At 40.8% G+C, this 26,101-nt stretch overlaps 1 protein-coding gene across 2 annotated transcripts in view; it reads left to right on the forward strand.

The window, feature by feature from the left end:
- The window catches only part of LOC122551779 (contactin-associated protein-like 5), an 888,067-nt gene that overhangs the window by 210,413 nt on the left and 651,553 nt on the right, over positions 1-26,101 (forward strand). The gene's annotated exons all lie outside the window — the stretch shown is intronic.

Raw genomic sequence — 26,101 nt, forward strand, 5'->3', positions numbered from 1 at the left:
ACTTGTGACTTTTTTCTTGAGTATACACAACAGCTCTTCATATTGGAACATGCAGAGGATTCACAACCTTTTGTGTTAAAAAACAACTTGCGCCATCACAGTTCTCAACAGCTCTGCTCTTATTCTGATGTGAAGCTACATTTTTTGTCAGTGGAAATATTTTCTCACCGTCTACCCTCAACAGTTTTATCCATTTCAAAGAGATTGCCTCTCAGTCTTTACACTAGGAAATAAAGGTCGAGTCTACTCAAACTCCTTTCATGCTCACTGCCTGAAAAGGTAAAAGTGGCTAAAATTGAAGCTTTTGAAAAGAAATTGGATAAGTAGTTGGAAGGGGAAGAATTTATTGGCAAAATATGTGACAGAGAGCACACACCCGTAAGTCAGATATTGACAGGGTGAAACTGCATGACTGTTTGAGGTCACGATCTGTGTTGATGAGATGTGCAATGATTAATACCACCATGGTGCTCCCTGGAGACTGGGGTCTGGGATTTAGTTGGACATCTTTTACAAATTTCCAGGACAGACAGGTTGGGTCAAATGGTTTCTTTCTCAGGGTGTAAGATTCAATTTTTTAAAGTTTACCTGTCCATTACCCCACCCATTTAAATTTCAACCATGACTGCGGTCATATGGAGATGCTGGAAACGCATCAAACCAACAGTGTGCTTTTGCCCTTGTATCATCAGTTGTCCACACCAATGGCACACACATTCATTTTTTGCCCACGTAGACAATTGTGTCTCTGCCAAACATTTTCCAATAAAGAAACACTGAAACCTCACGGCATGGAGGAGACTGCACAAGGCATGATTTTTTTTTTAAATGCCTTTGTTCTTCCATCATCAAAGAGTGTTGTCACATCCTTTACAGACAAAGTGTTCTAGAGGTGAATGAAGGTGACATTGGCCATAGAACTTGGAACAATGTGTCATTCAATCCTGAAATCCTTCGACTTTTTAAGCACAAAGAAAAATCTTTGCAATGAAAGGGCTTTCATCAAAACCTGAACAAGTTTGACTTCTCAATAGAAGTGAGCAGCTAAAGAAAATGCTAGATTTAAAGAATATTGGTTAAATTGTTGATGCACATGATCATGTGAAAAGTTGAAGGATAAAGGTCTAAGGTGAAATCTATTGTAAGTCGGATCGTACCTTTGTGGAACTGGACTAGTTAAGATGCAGTGACTTAGTTAATTTCAGTTCATTGATGTTTGGGAGAAGGAGGGGGCAGAAAAAGGAAAATGCAAGTGTTGATGAACAGGCAAATAGATTGATTCGGTTTCGGTAGTGTGCATGGATGCAGGAAAAGCACCAGTCATGTGAGCTGAAGAAAAATTGCTAGACAAAAGGGAGGACTAATAAACTAGCAAGAGGCAACATGTGGAAATGTAGAACAGACATAGAACATGCTGGAGAAATACAGCATGTGTGACAGCGGAGAGGGAAAGAAAGTTAGCTTTTCAGGTCCCGCATGACTCTTTCTTCAGAACTTCAGGCGACATGAGAAATCTGGAAAATCGATGTTTCAGGCAGAAGTCCAAAACGTCAATTTTCCTGCTCCTCGGATGCTGCCTGACCCGCTGTGCTTTTCCAGCACCACTTTAATCTTGACTCTAATCTCCAGCATCTGCAGTCCTCATTTTTGCCGACATGAGGAATTTGATGAATCACTGCTGTCATCTATGTGCTGACTGACCTCCATATGGCTCCCAGTTCAATAATGTCTCAATTTTAGAAATCTTATTTTTGAATCCTGGTCTTGCTTTGACCATCCCTAAATCTGTATCTTATTCATTTTATTTAGTAATACAGAAGATGTGCATGTTGCTGGCTGGACCAGCATTTCCTGCCCATTCCTAATTGCCTCGGGGGCAGTTAAAGTCAATCACAGTGCATGCTCCACAACATCAGATATATCTGTGCTCCTCCAATTATGGCCTTCTGCACATGTCGGAATTTAATTACATCATTGTTCTGGATCATGTGTTCACCAGCCAAGGCCTGAAACTTTGAAATATTCTCCCCAAAATTCCCCATTTCTCTGTCTAGGTTTCATTCTTAAAGAGGTTCCTTAAACCTACCACTTTGATTGAGGCTTTGGTCAGCAGTCTAATTATCTTATTACCTGGCTCAGCTTCAAATTTTGTTCAATAGCCTATCTGTGTAGCACTGTAGGATGCTTTACTATGTTAAAGGCATTTTATAAATGCAATATGCTGTTATTATTGTTGAACTGCTAGCATCTAGAAGCAAGTACTCTGGTTGGTTGCTGCAAGGTGTGGGGGTTGATGAAGAGATAATGAACAGGAGGAAACTGTTGGAGGGAGTCGGGAAAAGCAGACATTCAGATGGAAAATGGTTGGGCGTGCAGGCAGAATAACTGAGCTGACATGATAAAGGATGGGAAAACTGCACCAGGACAATGAAGGGGTTTTGGTGCAAACCTTGAACAAAGTGACCATTTGGTGTCAACATTGGGCGATGGATAACATTATTGTCTTTGGTATCGATGAAGTTAAGTCCAGCTTCAGAGCTTATGATCTAAGCAGATATTTCAGAAAAGTAGCACACACCGAGAAATTTCAGAAGAAACTCAACAAGTCTGGCAGCACCTGTGCAGAGAGAGAAACACAGTTAATGTTTTGAGTCTAATGACCCTTCAGAACTTCTGTTCTTGTATGTTTCAAAGCTCCAGCATCAGTACTTCTTTGTTTTACTGCAGAGTAGTATTGTGAGGTGTATTCATTTCAAAAGACATTAAACTGCCTTCCCAAAATAAAGTTAAAAGTTTTATTTCGGTGATGTAGAAAACAAACTGGCAGATAATTCATATTATATGACCATACCTTGAGTGAATTGGCTGATGTATTATCCACAAAAGACCAATCAACTTTTTCATGCAGAGGGTGGTGCATGTATGGAATAAACTGCCACAGGAGGTAGTGGAGGCTGGGGCAATTGTAACATTTAAAAGGCATCTGGATGGGGACATGAATAGGATGGGTTTAGAAGGATATGGGCCAAGTTCTGGCAAATCAGACTAGACTAATTCAGGATATCTGTTCGGCATGGACAGATTGGGCCTAACGGTCTGTTTCCATGCTGTACATCTCTATGACTCTATGACCATGCATTGGAACTATCTTATTGTTCCTGAGGCACATGGACACATATAAGGGATGATAATTGCCCTGTTGTGGAGCTACAATATTAGTACTAATCAGTCTTAGTCCTTCCAGAACAAATTATCCATAACTCTGGCTGAAATATGGGTTACACCATTAACGACATGTTCCTCCTGTGAATCATTCAAATAAAGAGATCTCCAATTGATCATACTATCTCCAACAGGCCAGTATACTCGATCACCTACAGGGATGATTGGCAGAATTATTACCTTTCAATTTTCTGTGCAAGTATCTCTACTTGGTACAATAACCTTCTTAGCTTTAGTTCTCCCCAATCCATGTTTTCAAATCAGTTTTATTGATTGGCAAATATATGTCCAACACCTTCTTACCAGCAAAGACAAATTGGGCCAAATTGGCTTTCACTCTGCTTTAACATGACAAAACTTTTACAGAAAGTGCAATGGCAATGTAAATCAAGTGGCTTCTTTGGTAGATCCAATGTATCAGTTTTACATCTGGACAACAATTTGAAATCTTCTTATGGCTTGCCGCATTAGTGTCCTATACTGAATTAGAGCTGAAAATGTGTTGCTGGAAAAGCGCAGCAGGTCAGGCAGCATCCAAGGAGCAGGAGAATCGACGCTTCGGGCATAAGCCCTTCTTCAGGAATGAGGAAAGTGTGTCCAGCAGGCTAAGATAAAAGGTAGGGAGGAGGGACTTGGGGGAGGGGCGTTGGAAATGCGATAGGTGGAAGGAGGTCAAGGTGAGGGTGATAGGCCGGAGTGAGGGTGGGGGCGGAGAGGTCAGGAAGAAGATTGCAGGTTAGGAACTTTCTCCTATACTGAATTAGAGCATCTTCGATTGTTACAAAACAGAAGGAGACTATTAGGTCCTTTGAGTGTATGTTGGTTCTCTGTGGAAACAATGTGGTGATTACCACTCCCCACTATTTCATGATAGCCCTCCAAATGTATTCTATTCAATGGATTATCTAATTCCCTTTTGAAAGCCATAATTGAATATCTTGCCTCCAGCAAATTCTTAGGCAGTTTATTTTAAATTCTAACTGTTCATCGTGCAGTTACGTTTTCCTCATGTCAACTTTTGTTCTGATGTCACTGACTTTAAATCAGTCCCCTCTGGTTGCTGGCATTTAGTCAATGGGAACAGTTTGAACAATTTCTCTTTTTCAATTCTGTTTCGAGCTCTGAACCCCTTTATCAACTTTCTTTTCGATCTTCTTTTCTCCCAAGAGAAAACACAGGCTTTTCCAATCTGTCTATGTAACAGAAGTTCCTGTCTTCTGGAACCATTGTTGTCAATCCTCTCTTGTGCTTTTTCTAAAATGTTCACTTTCTTCTTACATTGAAATCTCCAGAATTGAGCACAATACTCCAATTGAGGGTAACAGATCTTTCACAAAGGGGCAGTGTGACTTCTTTGCTTTTGTACAATGCGCCTGTATTTATAATGCTCAGGGATTATGTCTTTTTAACTACTTACTCAACCTGCCCTGCCACAGTCAAAGATCTGTGCACATATACCTACAGCATTATGTCCTGTACTCCCCACCCCTGCTTTAAAATTGTAAATTTTTTTGTTGACTCTTATTATTCCTGATGAAATGAATGACTTCATAATTTTCTGTGTTAAACTTCATCTGCAAAATGTTCAGGTACTATTGAATTCTAACAGTTTCCTCTTAACTGTTTACAATGGCTTCATGCAAATTTTGATGTAAAGAACAAAGGACAAAGAATATTACAACACAGGAACAGGCCCTTCGGCCCTCCAAGCCTACGCTGATCTATATCCTCTATCAAAATCTGCTGTCTATTTTCTAAGGGTCTGTATCCCTTTGCTCCCTACCCATCCCGTGCATCTTTCTAAATGCATGCCCACCACTACCATCTTGGCTGGCAACGCATTCCAGGCACGCACCATCCTCTGCGTAAAGAACTTTTCACGTATATCTCCCCGAAAGCTTTCCCCCCTCACGTTGAACTCATGACCCCTTGTAATTGATTCCTCCACTCTGGGAAAAAGTACGATTTTGTTGGCCTCAATCAAGTCCCCCCTTAACCGTCTTCTTTGTAATGGAAATAATCCTAATCTACTCAACCTCTCCTTACAGCTAGCACCCTCCATGCCAGACAACATCCTGGTGAACCTCCTCTGCACCCTCTCCAAAACATCTACATCCTTTTGGTAACGTGGCAACCAGAACCAATGTCTTATACAATTGTAACATGACCTGCCAACTCTTGTACTCAATACCTCATCCGATAAAGGAAAACATGCCATATGTCTCCTTGATCACTCGACTGACATACGTTGCCACCTTTAAGGAAGAATGGACCTGAACTCCCAGATCTCTCAGTATCAATTTTCCCCAGAACTTTTCCATTTACTGTATAGCTCGTTCTGGAATTGCATCTTCCAAAACACATCACCTCGCATTTGTCCAAATTGAACTCCATCTGTCATTTCTCTGCCAAACTCTCCAATCCATCTATATTTTGCTGTATTTTCTGACAGTCCCCCTTATTATCTGCTCCTCCACGAAATTTGTTAATGGAGCAACCTACACCTTCCTCCAAATGATTTATATGTATCACAAACAACAGTGGACCCAGTGGACCCTGTGGGACACCATTGGTCACAGGTCTCCATTTTGAGAAGCTCTCTTCCGCTACGACTCTCTGTCTCCTGTTGCCCAACCAGTTCTCTATCCATCTAGCTGGAACACCCTGGACCCCATGCAACTTCACCTTCTCCATCAGCCTACCATGGCAAACCTTATCAAATGCCTTACTAAAGTTCATGTATATGACATCTACATCCCTTCACCCATCAATCAACTTTGTCACCTCTTCAAAGAATTCTATTAGATTTGTAAGACATGACCTTCCCTGCACAAAAACCATTCTGTCTATCACTGATAAGCCCATTTTCTTTCAAATGTAATAGATCCAATCCTCAGTATCTTCTCTAGTAGCTTCCCTACCACTGATGTCAGGCTCATTGGTCTATAATTACCTAGATTATCCCTGCTACACTTCTTAAACAAGGGGAGAACATTAGCAATTCTCCAGTCCTCTGGGATCTCCCCTGTTTTCAAGAATGCTGCAAAGATATCTGTTAAAGTCCCAGCTATTTCCTCTCTCACTTCCCTCAGTAACCTGGGATAGATCCTAATTGGTCCTGGGGACTTATCCACCTTAATGCCTTTTTAGAATACCCAACAATTCCTCTATCCTTATGCGACTTGACCTAGATTAAATCAAAGAACTATCCCTAACCTCAACATCAGTCATGTCCCTCTCCTTAGCGAATACTGATGCAAAGTAAGAATCTAACCCATTTTCTCTGACTCCACGCATTTCTTTCTTCCTTTGTTCTTTGGTGGACCAACCCTTTCTCTAGTTACCTTCTTGCTCCTTATATATGAATAAAAGGCTTTAGGATTTTCCTTAACCCTGCTCACTAGGGATATTTCATGACCCTTTTAGCCCTCTTAATTCCTCGTTTCACATTGTTATTCCTCATTTCAGATTGAATATTGTAACTGTACACCCCAAGTTTAAGTCATTAACACGTATGAAGAAAAGCAGCAGCAACTGAACACCCACCACCAAAGTAAGACTAACTTGGCAGCACGGTGGCTCAGTGGTTAGCACAGCTACCTCACAAGGTCCCAGGTTCAATTCCAGCCTTGGGCAATTGTCTGTGTGGGTTTCCACCAGGTGCTTCAATTTCCTCCCACAGTCCAAAGGTGTGCAGGTCAGGTAATTGTCCATGCTAAATTGTCCATAGTGTTAGGTGCATTAGTCAGAGGGAAATGGATCTGGCTAGGCTACTCTTCGGAGGGTCAGTGTGGACTTGTTGGGCCGAAGGGCCTGTTTCCACAGAGTAGGGAATCTAAACTGGTCTATAATTGTTTGACATTTCCTTTGTATGCTTTTTAAAAACAGAACCACATTACATTCATCAAGTCCTGTAGCACCTCACCTGTGTCGACTGAAGATTGAAAAATAATCCTCAGATCATCTGCTAGTTCCTCCCTGACCTGTTTCAACATCCTAGGGAACAATCCAACTGGCCCTGGCGACTTATCCACTTTCAATGATTCCAACTCCTCTAACACTTCCTCTCTTGTTATGATTGTTTTGTCGAATATTTCATACTTCTCCTCTTGGATTACTCTGTCCACAACATCCCTTTCCTTTGTGAATACAGAGATGAAATATTCATTTAAAATTCATCTCATACTCTCTGCATCTTCACACAAATTCCCAGGGTGATTTCATTCCTCTCTTGTACCATTTATTTGTGAAGAGATGATTGATTAATTCCCTTTCATGTAAACTGTGAGTTTCTGCTCATTCTGTCTCTTTGCATTGCATATGTCATTTTCCTTTCTTCTCTGAACCATCTACATTCAGACTGGTTCTCACATATACAAGCAAGGTTCCATCTACCATGCAAAATCTTTTGCTGATACTTAAACTTGAAAGTAGGTATTCTTTTATCAAGACGAACAGCAGAAATTTGCCAAAGTTCTTTAGACAGCACCATCCAAATCCACGAATGATCACTACCATCCAGAAGGACAAGTGCAGCTGATACATTGGGACAACATCACCCTCTGAGCTACTCACCATTCTGACTTGGAAATGTAGTGTTGTACCTTCAGTATTGTTGGGTCAAAATCATGGAATTCCTCACTAATGGCATTGTGGGCTTACCTACAGAAGATGGACTTTGGTGGTTCAAGATGACAGCTCACCACTATCTTCTCAATGGCAACTAAGAACAGACTAAGAAATGCTGTATGAGCCTGCAATGTCCATGTCCCACAAATGGCTTTTTAAAACTGCAAATAGATAATGGAGTTTAAAATTAAGGTTATTTTATACTTGATTTATCAGTACACAGACAGTGAAAAACATTAATCTGCTCTGGAATTATGCAGTGATCTGAAATTAAAATCTTCAGGCACATACTCAGAGCACCATAATCCTGAGAAATGATAACTGGCCTGTTCTGTATTTCCAGCATTTTCATTTTTAATTTCAATGATCTGCAAATTGGTCTTCCAGATTGATCCTTACACAGTGAGCTATCAGCTCCCACTCGTACGACTGATATAGCCTCCAAATGCAGACAGACGCCTTTCATCATACAAGTAAATGTTTTACTGTAAGAATAACACCATTAATGCTAGCAGTAAAGACTAATCAATATTAACAACATTCGCTCTTTAACTTTGACAGCTCGTCAATACACTTGCGAGGTGCAAATGTAAGTTTCATTTTTTTTGAATTTGCAAATCGTTACTCTTGAGCTGAACAAATACCGTCCTTGAACATGATAGACAGTTATTTGCAGGAATGCTGGCTTTTTAATTCCGCAAGGTCCTGATAAAGAGGACAGTGTAGAACCTTTCATTAATTAGTTTGAAGCAGGTTGCTTGTGTTTTGGACAGGCGTAAGTATTGCTGTTGTCAGGGAGCGATCAGAGAGAAAAATATTTATTATGACTCAGGTCTGAAATTGTGTAGCGATAGTCAATAATTTTATGTTCTATTTGGCAGAATTAGACTTTTAGCATTTAAGGAAGACAGCTGCGCTCTTGAGAGCTGCACTAATTTTTCCACTGATAAATGTACTGAAATATAACAAGAGTACAGTGTTTGTTAGAAGAAGTATACGATCAAGTGATGAAAAAGTTATAATGTGCCACCATGCATTCAATCACTGTCCTTTCAACTTCACAACAATCATTTAATTGGTCCAGTTTTTTGAGTAATTGCTGAAGCAAAGTACTGCAGAGCTGAAAATCGGATGTGTAAACAGAAAATGCACCAAAGTTCAGACGGTATCAGTGAAAAAGAAGCAGTGCCAAGGAGTTCCTCAGGGTAGTGTCCTCGGTCCAATCATCTTCAGCTGCTTCATTAGTGACCATCATCCATCATAATGTCAGCAATGAGGATGTTCGCCAATGATTGCAGTGTTCAGCATCATTTACGATTCCTCAGATACTGAAGCAGCCCATGTTTAAATGCAAGATATAGGCAATATCAAGGCTTGGGCTGACAAGTGGCAAGTAACATGCACACCACACAAATGCCAGGCAATGACCATCTCCAATAAAAAAATCAAAACACCATCCCTTGACATTCAACAGCAATTTCATCACTGAGTCCTCCATTATCAACATAGAACATAAACAATACAGTGCAGAACAGGCCCTTCGGCCCACAGTGTTGCGCCAACCTGTGAACTATTCTCAGCTCGTCCCCCTACACTATCGCAAAATCATCCATGTGCTTATCCAAGGATTGTTTAAATCTCCCTAATGTAGCTGAGTTAACTACTTTGGCAGGTAGGGCATTCCATGTCCTTACCACTCTCTGCGTAAAGACCCTGCCTCAGACATCTGTCTTAAATCTATCACCCCTCAATTTGCAGTTATGCCCCCTCGTACAAGCTGACATCATCATCCCTGGAAAAAGACTTTCACTGTCTACCCTATCTAATTCTCTGATCATCTTGTATGCCTCTATGAAATCCCCTCTTAGCCTTCTTCTTTCCATTGTGTTAAAGACTGGTTCAGCAACCACTGATACAGCTGTTCCAATATCGACCTCCATTTAACCAGACAGTTATTTCGATTGGTTTTGATTTGGATGTTGCTAAGCAATTTAACTGTTCCAAACCACATGTAGGTGGACTTGCCAAGGTGTGCATTCTCCTGGAGAATGAGTTCACTTACTGAAGTCAGGCCTCATAGGATGCATTTGCTGTCTTGACTCTACATTCTGGCAGCAACTACAGAGGCTTGTGGCCCAGATCCTGCTGAACATTTTAGCCTTTGACTGAGGCTTGGTTTTGTTTGGGGATTTTGTTCTGGGCTGACCTGGAGTCCCTCTACTCAGGATATGTCATGCGAGAGGCCCTGCGATTGCCTACACTCAAGTGGTCCCCAAGCTCAGTCGGACAGCTGAGGGTGTCCACTTTTTTGGGGGATATCCTATCACTCCCATGCTCCATTTGCCACATTTTATAATTACAAAGCTGTTGCAATGCCAGTTTGAAGTCCAATTGGACTTCAGCTAGTAGGCACTTTTGCATATTAATCCCACATACCAAATGGTCTCTCAGCATCTCAGTCAGGGTTGACATAAAATCTCATGCCTCTGCCAGTCATCTTAACCGCATCAAAGTCCTGATAGGGATTCCCCTGGTTCTTGGACTGCTAAATGAAACTGACAGTGTCTCAGAATAAGAGGATGCTTGGGGTCAGAATTTTCCTTAACTGAACCTGTCAACTCCTGAAAGGTTTTGCCTCAGGGAGAGTTAGGCTCTTAATAATCAAAAGTGCTGTGGGTCCACAATTGTCAGATGTCATTTGCCCGGAATGCCCGCATTCTTTCTGCTGGGCTCAGTCATCGATGGCAGAATCGGATGAGTCAAGCTTCCCAAATAAAGGCATTATTCCAGAAATGCTTACCCCAACTCAAAGACAACTATTACAAGGGATCTTTCTTCAGGATCACACTGTTTATTCTCATGGTCACTGAAACAACTGCACAGTGGCTGGTCACCATGTCAACAAGTCACCTCTTATTTACCCAAGCCCAGTACATGATCTCTGCCCAGCTAGCTCAGTACAAGTCCTTAGAGAGAAGAAGCTCTCTGAAACTCCTGTTTATATCCATCAGCCAGGGCTCCCTGGTTGGCCTAGGTTGACAGCCCAATCAGGGATTTCATACTCAACAAGATCTACTTGGTCAACTTCATTCCAGTCACTACACCTGGGTCTTTGGATTAGTAGTCTAGCGATAATATCACCTGCAGACCACTTGACCCCTGGAAGCCGATGTGCCATTCAACAAGCTCAACTGATTTGTGTGAGCAACTGACTCCATACACCACATTCCCACCTTCCCCTGAAAAGCTTTGATTCCCATGTCTAGCAAGAATCTATCTACTATCAATTTAGAAAGCAAACAAGAGGGAATGTTTGGAATCACATGGAAGACAGCAGCAAGTTGATGTCAAAGGTATTAGTGATGCAAGGTCAAAGGGAATAGTAATGGGAAAATGTAGCAACATCTTCCAAGGAGGTGTGAGTGGCATAATGATGAACAGTTGCCATGGAATAGAAGAGAAAGAGGAAACTAAGGAAGCTGCGCAAAATATGCAAATGCGGAGTCAAAATGGTTATGGTCTGAAGTTAGGTATAAACAAGGACTGGCTGCAGGTCAGGCAGGTCAGGCAGCATTCGAGGAGCAGAAAAATCGACGTTTCGGGCAAAAGCCCTTCGTCAGGAATAGAGGCTCTGCCTGAACTGCAGTGCTTTTCCAGCACCACTCTAATCTAGAATCTGGTCTGAAATTGTTGAACAATTGATGCACAATTGAAAGGTAAAGTGCAGGTTCTTGAGCTTTTATTGATTGCCAGTGAAACAGTGATAGACTGTGTCTAGGAGAATATGTGGCCACTTTCTACCAAAAAATTCCAATAATTTCACGATTATCTTTCTGCAAGGTTGTTGTTAAATTGTATTATTAGACATGAGATGTTTTGTCCTGTAAGAGTTCAATTTTTTTTCATAGTTAGGGAAGACAAACTGAAATGGAAGTTGGATTATTGTAACTGAAAAACAAAACAGCAACATTTTGCAAGTTGTATTTCAAGAATCACATATTGGTGATTTGTGCGATGTAGCGTTGCTTTATCAAAACAGTAGGTGGGAGAATTTGAGACTGAACAGCCTGAGAATCTTTCGAGTTATGGAAATTCTGCCTGACAAGTGCCCCGATTGGTTGAGCTCCAAGGCATGAGAAGCTTAAAGCTCCAGGAACAGCAGCTCCAGAGTTTACAGACAGAAAGTATCCCTCTCTCTCTTCCTCTCTCCATGTGGAGCAAAATGCAGAAAATCTGAGAAAGTTTAAAAGAAATAATGCACACACAAAAAAAACCTAAGTTCACCCAATCAGCCTTTGAATTGAAGGATGTCACCTTAGAGATGATACAGTCTGAATGGAAAATTGTAAGTCCATGAGAAAAATAACTCTTTGCTTTGTGGTCTGAGCTTTGGAATTTTGTCTACCTTTAAACACATTATTTTTCTACTCATAGTACATTGGTTAAACCATTTTTTGTTTTATCTGTCTTAATTATGACAAAGTGCAAGTGATGTTTTGGGTTTTGAAGGGGTATAGTTTGAGTTGCAGAAAATAGAAATCTATTTTCTGAACTGCTCTTATTAAAGTTAAATGTAATATAAAAGTGAAGTTTATTTTCTTGTCCTGAATGAACCTGGTATGATTTACTTCTATCCTGAGTAGCAGTCATTCAGTCAAATTGATCATTTGGTGGTTTTGGATTTTATTCCTTTATACATTTTAGGCACTGACTCAGTGCTGTTAGGAAATGGTTTTGACTCAGCAGCAGTGAAGGAAATAAGTTATTGCAAGCCAAGATAACTTGGAAGGGTACATCGGGTTTCCCTATGCATCTGCTTCCCTCATCCTTTAGGAGGGTCAGGGCACAAGTTTGGAAGCTGTTGTTGAAGGAAGCTTGGTCAGTTGCTTCACTGTGTTTTGAAAATGTTGCACTCTGCAATCACGCTCTAGTGAAGGGGATGTTTATTTAAGGTGTTAGGTACAGTATCAATCACGCGGACTGTTTGATAAATTGATGTGCTGGTCACTATTTAGGTTGGATTTGCCTTGCTGTTTGTGGACAGGGACAAGTCAGTGTTGTATTTAGTCTGTAAATGCTTAGTTAGGAGCACAGCTAGTTCTGAGCACAAGTCATGAGCATTACAGCTGGAATGTTGTTGGGGCCCACAGCAATTGTATACATTGCTTTTATCTTTACCTCCTGCTGCTTGGCGTGAATCAAATTGGCTGAAGAATGACAATTGGCAGGCTGGAGACTGCAGTAGGAGGTTGAGGTGGATCTTCCACTCAGCACTTCAGCTTGAAAGATGGTTATCAAAGTTTTAGCTTTGTGTCTTGCACAATCATGCTTGTCTCCCACATAATTCAGGGTGGGGGTGGTACTTGTGGTGCCTGTACCTCCACTGAGTTGTTGAAGAGTTCAGAACCATTCACAACTGGGTATGCCATAATTAAGGAGCTTAGATCTGAACCCTTAGTTTGGGAGCACTTAGACTTGTTTATTGCATGCTGCTTCCAATATTTTGCAATGTAAAGTTTTACAATAAGTAGAGCAAGAAACTAGAGATAATTATGGTGCATTAGAAATGAGAAACAAAGTGACTCAGGGCATTGAATTTAATATCAGTAGTGAAACTAATTACTAAGAAATGGAATTCCAAGAGACCTTGAGGGCACAGTGGAACTTACCCAACTACAGCTAATGTTTCTTCACAAGTACTAAGATCAAGCTATTTTAATCATTTTGTATTGACTTCCATACAAAGTACTTACACAAAAGAGGTGATCAGCAAACCATGCTATGGGGCAATTGTCACAGGCTGACGAAGTCAGAAATGACTATCACATCTTCTTATAAAAGCAAAATACGCCAGATGCTGGAGATCTAAAGATGAGATCTGTTGGAGAAACTCAACAGAGCTTACAACATCTGTGGGGAGAGAGGAACAGAGTTAATGCTTCAATTTCAAACGGACTCTTCTCTGGAACTGAAGTGTGCTGGAAATTATGTTTTCTTTTGATAAATGGGAAGGAGGATTAAGATGATGTAGTTGCCTAGAGCAAGAGACAAAGGGAGTGTTTATGGTAGTCAAGGAGTGATGAGGTATTAATGGTAAGAATGTTTGGCAGAAAATAGGTCAGCCTTGCTTTGTAACTAACTACATTGAATAATTTCATGTAAGGGTAATTAAGTTAAAGTGAAGAAAATCAGTGGCTCTCCTGTATGCCTTCTTGATGGTGTATAGAGTTACATTGCAAAGCAGACAAGATCAAATTCCTGATGAAGGGCTTTTACCCGAAACATTGATTTTCCTGCTCCTCGGATACTGCCTGACCTGCTGTGCTTTTCCAGCACCACTCTAATCTAAACTCTGGTTTCCAGCATCTGCAGTCCTCACTTTTGCCAAATTAAGTTGGAGCAGGCTTGAAGGTGGAAACGATTGTCTCCTGCTATTCTTTATCCTGATCTTATTAGGACATATATATATATATATATATATATATATTTGGATGAAGAGTTAGGATAAAGGGTGGATTCTTAAAATGGGTTACAGTGAAGGTGAAGTGAGAGTACAGACTCTAATGATATTTGGCATCAAGGAACCCCAGTAAAATTGATCTCAGTGGGATTTAGCAGGAGGGGTTGGGGGAGCTATCTCAATGGAAGATGGTTGTCATTGTTGGCAGCCAAACATCCTGGACCCAGGACATCTTCAGGGTAATATCTGAGACCCAAACATCTTCAACTGCTTCATCAATAACCTACCCTCCACTGTAAGGTCAGAACTTGGAATGTAAGCTGATGAGTGCATAATTTACAACACCATTCACAATTTCTCATAACCTGAAGCAGTTTTTGCCCACGTGCTGAAAGACCTGGTAAAGGTTCAGATTTATGTTGAGAAATGGCAAGTAACATTCAGACCAAACAAGTGCCAGACAATGACCATCCAAAAGACTAACCATCTCTTCTTGAAATTTAATAGTACTACTATTTCTGAAGTCCCTACTATAAATATTGGGGGTGGGCTATGAACTTACCACTGACCAGAAACTGAAATGCACAAACAATATAAATGCTGTGTCTAAAGGAACGGTGTCTGCAAGAGATTAGGAATTCTGCAACTGGGAAATCATTTCTTGACTCATTGAAACTTGTCCACCCCCTACAATGCACAAATCAGGCGTATAAGGAAATGCTTTTCACTTGACTTAATGAGAGCAACTTTAACAACTGAAAAGTTCAATGCCATCCAGGACAAGGCAGTCCATTTAATTGATACCCATCCATCATCTTCAACATGCACTCCCTTTACCACTAATGTCTACCATTCACAACAACTCACTAAGGCTCTTTAAATGTCACCTTCCCAACTTGCGAGCTAAACCACCTAGAAGGATAAGGGGCAACAAATACCATCACCTGGAGGTTCCCCTCCAAGACAAATGCAATTCTGATTTTGTAAAGGAATTACTATTCATTCAATTCACTGGTTCAAAGTCCTGGAAAACCTCCTACAAAACTGTGAGCGTTCCTACACCACATGGACTGCAACCATTCAAGAAGACACCTCACCAAGAGTAACTAGGGATGGACAACAAATTCTGGCCTGCACAGTGATGCCCATATCCCATGTAAGAATATAGTTTTCTATGTGAATCTGTCTGACCATGAACATTATTATCAAGTGACCCATGAGTTGCAGGATAGCAATGTAGCAAGTAATGCATGTAATGTTAGGCTGGTGTATCCCACTGAATGGTTAGGTAATAATTCCAGATGAAGTGGGAGAAGAATATTTTCTGAAGCTCCCGGTTTAACACACTGGCACACTCAATGAAAATTTATTGGCAACTGAAAGCCAAATACAAATATTTAAAACTGAATGTAAAACGAAAAATCTATCTGCTATTTTACTTGCTTCATTCTTCAGCTTCTTTCTCCATTTTGATCAAAAAAACCCACTTGATTTGATTACTACATTGTAAATCACTGCAGACCATCTGTTGCGACAGCCTGACTTCATTATCCAAGATTATTTATTTGTAATTTTGTTTCATGTGCATTGTGAGTTTTTTTTTAAGGAGCTGAAATTTTAACTGCACACAGACAGCAATTCAGATAGATTGACAGACAGACACATGCACGTGCACAAAATCAACTATTGGCATCGATTAATTGCTAATGATTTGGAGAGAAAAATATTTACATCCCTGATGCGTAATATATTTTAGGTGCTGACTGTGACAATCAGAGAGAAGTAGGATCTTTTCCAAAGTATTTGTCTTTATTGCACACATGAATTAATCTACAATGAAGATGTGAAAATGTTAAAATACAATAATTATACCCATAGTAAGTACAGCATGTGCCGTTGAGATAGAAAATAACATTTGCAAGAATAAAATACTCTAGAGGCGAGAAATCTAAAATAAAGACAGAACATCATAGGACATAGAACAGTACAGCACAGTACAGGTCATTTGACCCTCAATGTCGTCCTTTTATCCTACTCTAAGATCAGACTAACCGACATACCTTTCAGTTTACTATCATCCATGTGCCTATCGAAGAGTTGCTTAAATGTGACTAATGTATCTGACTCTACTACCATGCCAGCAGTGCAATCCACACTCCACCACTTTTTGTGTAATGAATCTACCTCTGACATCTCCCTTAAACCTTTATCTAATCACCTTAAAATTATGTCCCTTCGTGATAGTCATTTCCACTCTTGGAAGAAGTCTCTGGCTCTCCACTCTATCTATATCTCTCATCATCGTGTACACCTCTATCAAGTCACCTCTCATCTTTCTTCAAACCAATGAGAAAAGCCCTAGCTCCCTCAACCTTTTTTCATAAGACATACCCTCCAGTCCAGGCAGCATCCTGGTAAATCTCCCCTGCACCCTCTCTGAAGCTTCAAAGTCCTTCCTATAATGAGGTGATCAAAACTTAACACAATATTCCAAGTGTGGTCTAACTAGGGGTTTATAGAACTGCAGCATAACCTAATGGCTCTTAAGCTCAATCCCCCTGCTTATGAAATCCAACACAGCATATGCTTTCTTCACAGTCCTTTCAACTTGGGTGGCATCTGTGGATGCAGACCCCAAGATCCCTCTGTTCCTTCACATCTTATCCTAACAGTTCTGATCACACTGCCAAGAATCCTGCCTTTAACCCTGTATTCTGTATTCAAATTCGACCTTCCAAAATGAATCAATTCACACTTTTCCAGGCTGAACTCCATCTGCCACTTATCAGCCCAGTTCTGCATCCTGTCAATGTCCCACTGTAATCTACAACAGCCCTCCACAATATCTGTAACTCCACCAACCTTCATGCCATTGGCAAACTTACTATCCCACCTTTCCACTTCCTCATCTATGTCGCTTATGAAAATCACAAAGAGCACAAGTCCCAGAACAGAGCTCTGCAGAATACCACTGGTCACCAAGCTCCAGGCTGAATACTTTCAATCTACTACCACCCCCTGTCTTCTTTGTTCCAGCCAATTCTGCTTCCAGATAGACAATTTTCCCTGTATCGCCTGCCTCCTTACTTTCTGAATGAGCCTACTATGGGGAACCTTATCAAATGCCTTGCTAAAATCCATGTACACCACACTCACTGCTCTACCTTCATCAATGTGTTTTGTCACATCCTTAAAGAATTCAATAAGGCTTGTGAGGCATGACCTACTTGTCACAAAGCCATGCTGACTATCGTTAATCAAACTGTGCGTTTACAAATAATCATAACTTCTGTCTGTCAGAATCCTCTCCAATAATTTGCTCACCACCGATATAAAACTGGCTGGTCTGTAATTCTCAGGATTATCCCTATTCCCTTTCTTGAACAAGGGAATAACATTTGCCACCCTCCAATTATCTGATGCTACTCCAGTGGACAGTGAGGACGCAAAGATAATCACCAAAGGTGCGGCAATCTATTTCCTCACTTCATGTACTAATCTTGCATATATCCCATCTGGCCCAGGGGACTTATCTATTCTCATGTTTTTTGAAATTTTCAGCACATCCTTCTTCATAACAACAACCTATTCTAGCAAATCAGCCTGTTTCATGCTGTCCTCACAAATGACAAGGTCCCTCTCACGAGTGAATATTGAAGCAAAGTATTCATTAAGCCTCCCCTCCCTCCTCTGACTCCAGGCACAAGTTCCCTCCACTATACTTGATCAGCCCTATCCCCACTCTGGCCATCCTCTTGTTCTTCACGTAAGTGTAGAACACCTCAGGGTTTTCCTTAATCCTACCTGTCAAAGCTTTTTCATTCCTTCTCCTTAGTCCATTCTTTAGTTCCTTCCTGGCTACCCTCTGGAGCCCTGTCTGATCCTTGCTTCTTTAACATGAAGTAAACTTCCTTCTTCCTCTTGACTAGATATTCCAGATCCCTTGTCACCCAAGATTCCTTCACCCTACCATCTCTTCTCTGCCTCAGTGGAGCAAACCTATGCAGCACTCGCAGCAAGTGCTCCCTAAACAACCTCCACACTTCTGTTCTGCATTTCCCTGGGAATATGTGTTCTAAATTTATGCTCCGCAGTTCCTGCCTAATAATATTGTAATTCCCCCTCTCAAATAAAATATTTTCCCATGCCATCTGCTCCTATCCCTCTCCATGACTATAGTAAAGGTCAGAGAGTTATGATCGCTATCACCGAAATGCTCTTCCACTGCGAGATCTGACACCTGACCTGGCTCATTGCCAAAGCACCAAATCCAATATAGCTTCATCTCCAGACAGGCTATCTACATATTGAGTCAGGAATCCTTTCTGTACACACCTGACAAAATCTACTCCATCCAAGCTATTTGCACTTCGGAGGTTTACAATCAATATATCATCATTGGAGAAATTCAGTTGGTTTGGCAGCTTTTCTGGAGAACAAAACTTTTTCAAGTCCATTTTGATCTTTCTTTGGAACTGAAGAGAGATCCAGAAAAGTGACAAGTTTTATACTGTCGTAGAATTTTGGGAAGAAGAAAGGAAACTGAAGGGAGTGTTATCGGAAGGTACAAGGGCGAGGGAGATTAGAGATCAAAAGCATCACAAAACTAATGACTAAAGGAGTAATAGTGGAGAGAAGATACTATGACAGCAGCTTTCACAAGTAAAATGCTCAGTGCCATTCAGAACAAAGCAGTCCATTTTCTTGCCACCCCATCGATCATTTTCACCATGCCTGACTTCATTATCCAGGATTATTTACTCCTACCTTTTGTTTCTTCCATCATTCCATCATAAGGACAGAAGTGTTGATGATTATTCAATATTTAGCACCATTCGCGGCTCCTCAGATACTGAAGCAGTCCATGTTCAAATGCAACAAGATCTAGACAATGTCCCGACTTGGGCTGACACATGGCGAGTAAAACATACACCATACAAATGATAGGCAATGACCATCATCAATAAGAGACAGTCTAATGACCACTTCTTGACAGTCAATGGTGCTACCATCACTGAAACGCCTACTATCAACATCCTGGGAATTACTGCTGACCAGAAACTCAACTGAACTTGCCACATAAACACAGTAGCTGCAAGAACAGGTCAGAGGCTAGGAATACTGTGGTGAGTGACTTACTTCCTGACTCCCCAAAGCATGTCCATCATCCAAAAGTCACAAGTCAGGAGTATGATGGAATACTGCTCACTTGCCTGGATGAGTGCAGCTCCAACAACACTCAAGAAGTTTGACACTATCCAGGATAAAGCAGCCCAATTAATTGGCACCACATCAACAAGCATCCACTCTCTCCATTACGGATGCTCGGTAGCAGCAGGGTGTGTACTACCTGCAAGATGCATGCAGCAATTCACCAAAGATCCTCAGAAAGCGAATTCCAAACTCCTGGGGACTGTTACTGAACAAAAAGACCTTGAAGTACATGTTCATAGTCCCTTGAAAGTGGAGTCCCAGGTAGACAGGATAGTGAAGAAAGTGTTTGATATGTTTTACTTCATTGTTCAGTGCATTGAATATAGGAACTTGGAGGTCATGTTGCAGTTGTACAGGATATTGGTTAGGCCACTTCTGGAATACTGCATTCAATTCTGGTCTCCCTGCTATATAAAGGATGTTGTGAAACTTGAGCGAGTTCAGTAAGGATGTTGCCAGTGTTGGAGAGTTTGAGTCACAGGGAGAGGCTAAATATGCTGGGGTTATTTTCCATTGAGTGTCGGAGGCTGAGGGGTGACTTTATAGAAGTTTGTAAAATCACGAGGGGCATGGATAGGGTGAATAACCCAGGTTTTTTTCTCTGGGTGGGGGAGTCCAAAACCAGAGAGTAAGTTTAAGGTGAGAGGGGAAAGATTTAAAGGGAATGAAGGGCAACTTTTTCATGCAGATGGTGGTGTGTGTATGGAATGAGCTGCCAGAGGAAGTGATGGAGGCTGGTGCAATTACAACAATTAAAAGGCATCTGCATATATAATAAAGAAGAATTTCGAAGAACATGGGCCAAATGCTGGCAAATAGGACTAGATTAATTTAGGATATCTGGTCAGTATGGACAAGTTGGACCAAAGAGTCCACTTCCATGCTGTACAGCTCTGTGACTCTATAACTCTATGACCGCTTCCATCCAGAAGTTAAAAATCACACAACACCAGGTTATAGTCCAACAGGTTTAATTGGAAGCACACTAACTTTCGGAGCAACGCTCCTTCATCAGGTGATTGTGGAGGGCTCGATCGTAACACAGAATTTATAGCAAAAATTTGCAGTGTGTTGTAACTGAAATTATACATTGAAAAATTGATTGTCTGTTAAGCCTTTCATTTGTTAGAATACAGTGATAGTTTCACTTCTTTCATGTGTAAATCACAAAACCCTTTTTTTTAAAGTTGCTTTCTCGGGTTAGCTGTTAACAATGTGATAGTTAGACAATATGTTGAAGGTGTTAGCCCCCTGTGTTCTCTGTCTATGACCTGATGTTTAGATTGATTCTAATCTAAAAAGTGAGATAACAGAGTTTTACATACATTCATGCAGTTTTTGAGCTCAGAGTTCTACATGAATGTATGCAGTTTTTGAGCAAAGTGCAATGTAACTCTGCAAGTTGGACTATAACCTGGTGTTGTGTGATTTTTAACTTTGTATACCCCAGTCCAACACCGGCATTTCCAAATCCATCCAGAAGGACAGCGACCTCCACATCCCACTAATTAAAATAAAAGCAGAGTACACATCAAAACAAAACCATAGAAGCAAGACATTGAAGGAGAGAGGAAAACAAAATGGAGGACAGACACCAAGGTCTGACATTGTTGAACGCATGTTGAGTCCAGAAATCTGTAAAAAGCTTAAGTGGAAAATCTAGGTTCTATTCCTCCAGCTGACATTAATCCTCAATGGAACACGACAGCAGGCCGATGTTAGAAATGTGAGCATGGGAGTGGGATGCTGTATTGAAAATGGCAAGTGAGTAGACATTGGGGTGTTTCTTGTGGACTAGATTCATAGAGTCATTGAGATGTACAGCATGGAAACAGACCTTTCTGTCCAACCCGTCCATGCCAACCAGATATCCCAACCCAATCTAGTCCCACCTGCCAGCACCCGGCCCATATTCCTCCAAATATCCCTTCATATACCCATCCAAATGCCTTTTAAATGTTACAATTGTACCAGCCTCCTCCACTTCTTCTGGCAGCTAATTCCATACACGTACCACACTCTGTGTGAAAACGTTGCCCCTTAGGTCTCTTTTACATCTTTCCCATCTCACCCTAAACCTATGCCCTCTAGTTCTGGACTCCCTGACTGCAGGGAAAAGACTTTGTCTATTTATCCTATCCATGCCGCTCAATATTTTATAAACCTCTATAAGGTTATCCCTCAAACTCCAACGCTCCAGGGAAAACAGCGCCAGCCTGTTCAGCCTCTCCCTATAGCTCAAATCCTCCAACCCTGGCAACATCCTTGTAGATCTTTTCTGAACCCTTTCAAGTTTCACAACATCTTTCCTCTAGGAAGGACCAGGATGCACACAATATTCCAACAGTTGCCTAACCAATGTCCTATATAGCCGCAACATGACCTCCCAACTCCTGTATTCAATACTCTGACCAATAAACGCAAGCATACCAAACGCTTTCTTCACTATCCTATCTACCTGTGACTCCATTTTCAAGGAGCTATGAACCTACACTCCAAGGTCTCTTTGGTAAGCAACACTCCCTAGGACATTACCATTAAGTGTATAAGTCCTGCTAAGATTTGCTTTCCCAAAAAGCAGCACCTCGCATTTATCTGAAATAAACTTCATCTGCCACTTTTCAGCCCATTGGCCCATCTTGTCAAGATCCTGTTGTAATCTGAGGTAACCCTCTTCGCTGTCCACTACACCTCCAATTTTGATGTCATCTGCAAACCTACTAACTGTACCTCATATGGTTACTTCATATAAATAACAAAAAGTAGTGGACCCAGCACCGATCCTTGTGGCACTCCACTAGTCACAGGCCTCCAGTCTGAAAAACAACCCTCCACCTCACCCTCTGTCTTTCACCTTTGAGCCAGTTCTAAGCAGAGATGTTCTGAAACTGTGGCTATAGATAGGCACATGGGTCCTGGTTAGGTATGACTTTTTGAGCAACTTGTGGAACATTTTCTTTTGCAATCCTGCTGGGGTCCCCTCCCACTACTCATTACATCATACGCTAATGGCTGCATCAGTGCCATATCCTGCTCTCATCTGGAATTGGAAAAATTCACCAACTTTGGTTCCAGTTTATAACCGCTCACCTTCACCCACTCTACTTCTGACTCCTCCCTTCTGCTCCTTGACATTTCATTTTGTTATTTCTGGGGCTAGGCTGTCTACTACTATTCAATAAAATAGTAAATGGACTATATTTCTTCATGTCTTGCTTCCTGTAAGGACTTCAATCCATTCTTCCAGTTTCTCTGTCTCTGTCTGATGAGGCATTTTCCACAATGGTGTTTCCGACATGTCTTCCTTTCTCTCCCTCAACCTTTCCCCTACTGTAGTGGATAATACTCCCAATTTTATCCAACCAATTTTCCATGCTTCAGCCTACTCGTTCCCTTCCTGATTCTCATTTCTATGCTAACAGCTTCTATATTCAAACATTTTTGCCTTGCCATTTCCACCACCTTCTACAAGATGCTATCATCAACTCCCCTGTCAGCATTCTGTAGGGATTGTTCCCTTCATGACACCCTGGTCCACACCTCTAATACCCCACAACACCTCACCCCTTGCCTGCAGCACTTTTGCATACAATTGTGGAAGCTGTAATCCTTGCAACCGTGCTGATGTCAGTATCTTCTACAACTGAGTGACAAGAAACTGCAGCATTGAATATTCAGTGGTGCTCTTTACAAAAGGAAACATAAAGAGATTGATACTCCTGAAGGAAAAAGTGAATGAGATTAAGTTTCTCTTGCAAAGTGCCATCATAGTCATGGATATGATGGGCTGAATGATGAAATTCTGTGCTATACATACTCTATGATTCTGTATGCAGTTTTGAATGGAATATTATAAGCAGAATTACTATTATCTAACTACATTTCATTATTAAGCCGCAGATAATATTTTTCATCCATTTCTCATGTCCTCACTGACAAGACAATGTCACATATTTCTGAAAAAAATTTATCAGTGGTTTAATGTTCTCAAATTCATTTATTTGAACTATTTTCCATGTTAAAAGATGAGCCAATTTAATGACCGTTGATTAATTAATTGCTTCATTCACAAATCAAATTAAAATATACCGAGCTTCGGAACATACTTTCAAGGAACAGCAGCAGGAAAAAGGGACCATTCAGCTCTGTGAACGCTTTGTGAATATACTTTGAATTTTTGTATAGGTACATAGCTTATTCTTTCATGATAATCTGAAACAGCACTTCATTTGAATCAATTACAATGCAAATATGATGGTTTTCACATTTTATGCCAAAAATGTCCACTCCTTGTTGGCTGTTAGAGAGTAGTGCTACGTATCTTCCAGGTACAAAGGATGCTATTCACTTTACCAGAAGCAGTATAAGAGTGGCACATGAAATATTGATGAATTCATAACTCATTCCTGACAATTGGTAATTTTGGAAAACTATTCTCTCTAGTCAGTTTTTTTTTAGATTAGATTACAGTGTGGAAACAGGACCTTCGGCCCAACAAGTCCACACCGACCCGCCGAAGCGCAACCCACCGATACCGCTACATTTACCACTTACCTAACACTACGGGCAATTTAGCATGGCCAATTCACCTGACCTGCACATCTTTGGACTGTGGGAGGAAACCGGAGCACCCGGAGGAAACCCACGCAGACATGGGGAGAACGTGCAAACTCCACACAGACAGTCGCCTGAGGCGGGAATTGAACCCGGGTCTCCGGCGCTGTGAGGCAGCAGTGCTAACCACTGTGCCACCGTGCCGCCCACTGTTCTACTCATAGTGTAAGTTTTGATGAAGTAAGGATGGAAGATGTTTATGTGAAGTATATACACCAACCCTGATTAGTTGCTTGAATGGCCTGTTTCTGTGCTATTAATTCTGTATTGTTCTATCATGTTGAATTTGAGTAAGTTCTGTCTCTCGTCATGTTTACTCTTCATGAATGTGACATGTATGCACTATCTTTGACTATGGAATTATCCATAATTAGCCATGGTATGCAATCAACCATAAATATCTCTCTCTGATAGAGTGAGACAAGTGGCTCTAGTTTGAGGGGCATCTCTCCAACAAGGCTGGAAACCAACAATGTCTCTCCTTCACTTCTTGCCACGGGAATGTTGGAAGGACTTGCAGGTTGATTATTGTTAGAATAAAACAAACTGCTGACTTGGGTAAAACACCAAATGGATGAGGCAACACTATGCTGCTGTTGAATGCCAGTGGGGGAGAGTGGTGTGTGTGTGTGTGTGTGTGTGTGTGTGTGTGTAGGGAGGCTTGATTTACATCTCATATCTACAGTTCACCAAGAAGAGAACGGGGTTTGAATATTTTTTTAAAACATCTGCTGGTATCACGATTCAGATGGGCAGAAAACACATTTTATATCCTTCGGGTGTTGCAAACTGCAAGACAGCCAATGCATGCGAATGTTTAACATATGGCACAATGATCACAGGTTACAGACTTTTAAACAAAATGGACAGACTGAATGAACAACCTGATTGAAAGATGATTTGATGGTAGCACTAACTGCCCCCTCATGCATCTTGTAATAACATTCACTTTTCAGGGAACAGTAACATTTTACACACAGAGCTCTACTCTTCTCTGTGTGGCTGTGTTGCTAACTATTATGGGAATATCAAAACAAAGGTGGTTTTGAGAACAATGACAGCTGCAAGTATCTCCACAGAGAACCGCGAATTCTCAGAGAAGAGAACAGAGAACAATCACACTGCCAATGTTTATAGTTTATATTCTCAACTAATAAACTTTGAATGTCTTTTGGTGGCTAGCTAATTAGCTTCTTTAGAAACATTTTGTTTGGTTTCCTTTCACAATGTAAACTTCATCCGTTAATCTCTTGCATTTTCAATCTTGCATTGGAAATACGAGAGGAGAGATGTCATCACGATCAAGATTAAGTTTGTCCAACAGTTAAGAATTCCTGCATAAAAAGAGCAATGACTGTACTGCTAGTAACTTGGACATACGTGGTTCAGTTTAAATTAGATCAATACTGAGAAATCTAAATTATTTAAAAAGCTCAAATATCACTTCAGGCATGCATAAGATAATAAAAAAATAGAATCTACAGATACTGAATATTTGCTTTGTGTCTGAATGCTTCTAAATTTAAATATATCATAGTTATAAATCAGTTTCTTTGGTGTTGGTCATTATTATAATTTATTGATAATAGATGGAATTCTACAACTAATCAAGTAGAGCTGTCATGTCTTGAACTTTAGGGAACTAATGCTATCTTATGTAATCATACAGAAATTCATAGAGTTGGAACAAAGCCGATTTTTCCGTTAGTGTGAAAGTATGTTTCTTGGACTAAGTAGGCAATGTCTCCATATTTAAAACATCTCCCACGTGAAGTATTGCACAGTGCAGTGCCAGGAAATACATGATACACACAACACTTTTATATCTGTTTTCAAAAGAGCAGCAGAACACTATGGGCAACAATAGGTGAGATTTTATATCCTAGTATGTTTATTTCAATTTCCCTGATTCTTCATTGGGTCCAGTTCCACAGATGCTGCTTGCCCTATTAGCCATTATAT

The sequence above is a fragment of the Chiloscyllium plagiosum genome, unplaced genomic scaffold (genome assembly GCF_037043375.1).
Source record: "Chiloscyllium plagiosum isolate Xiang-an unplaced genomic scaffold, Cpla_swu_hap1 HiC_scaffold_7, whole genome shotgun sequence".
NCBI classification, from domain to species: domain Eukaryota; kingdom Metazoa; phylum Chordata; class Chondrichthyes; order Orectolobiformes; family Hemiscylliidae; genus Chiloscyllium; species Chiloscyllium plagiosum.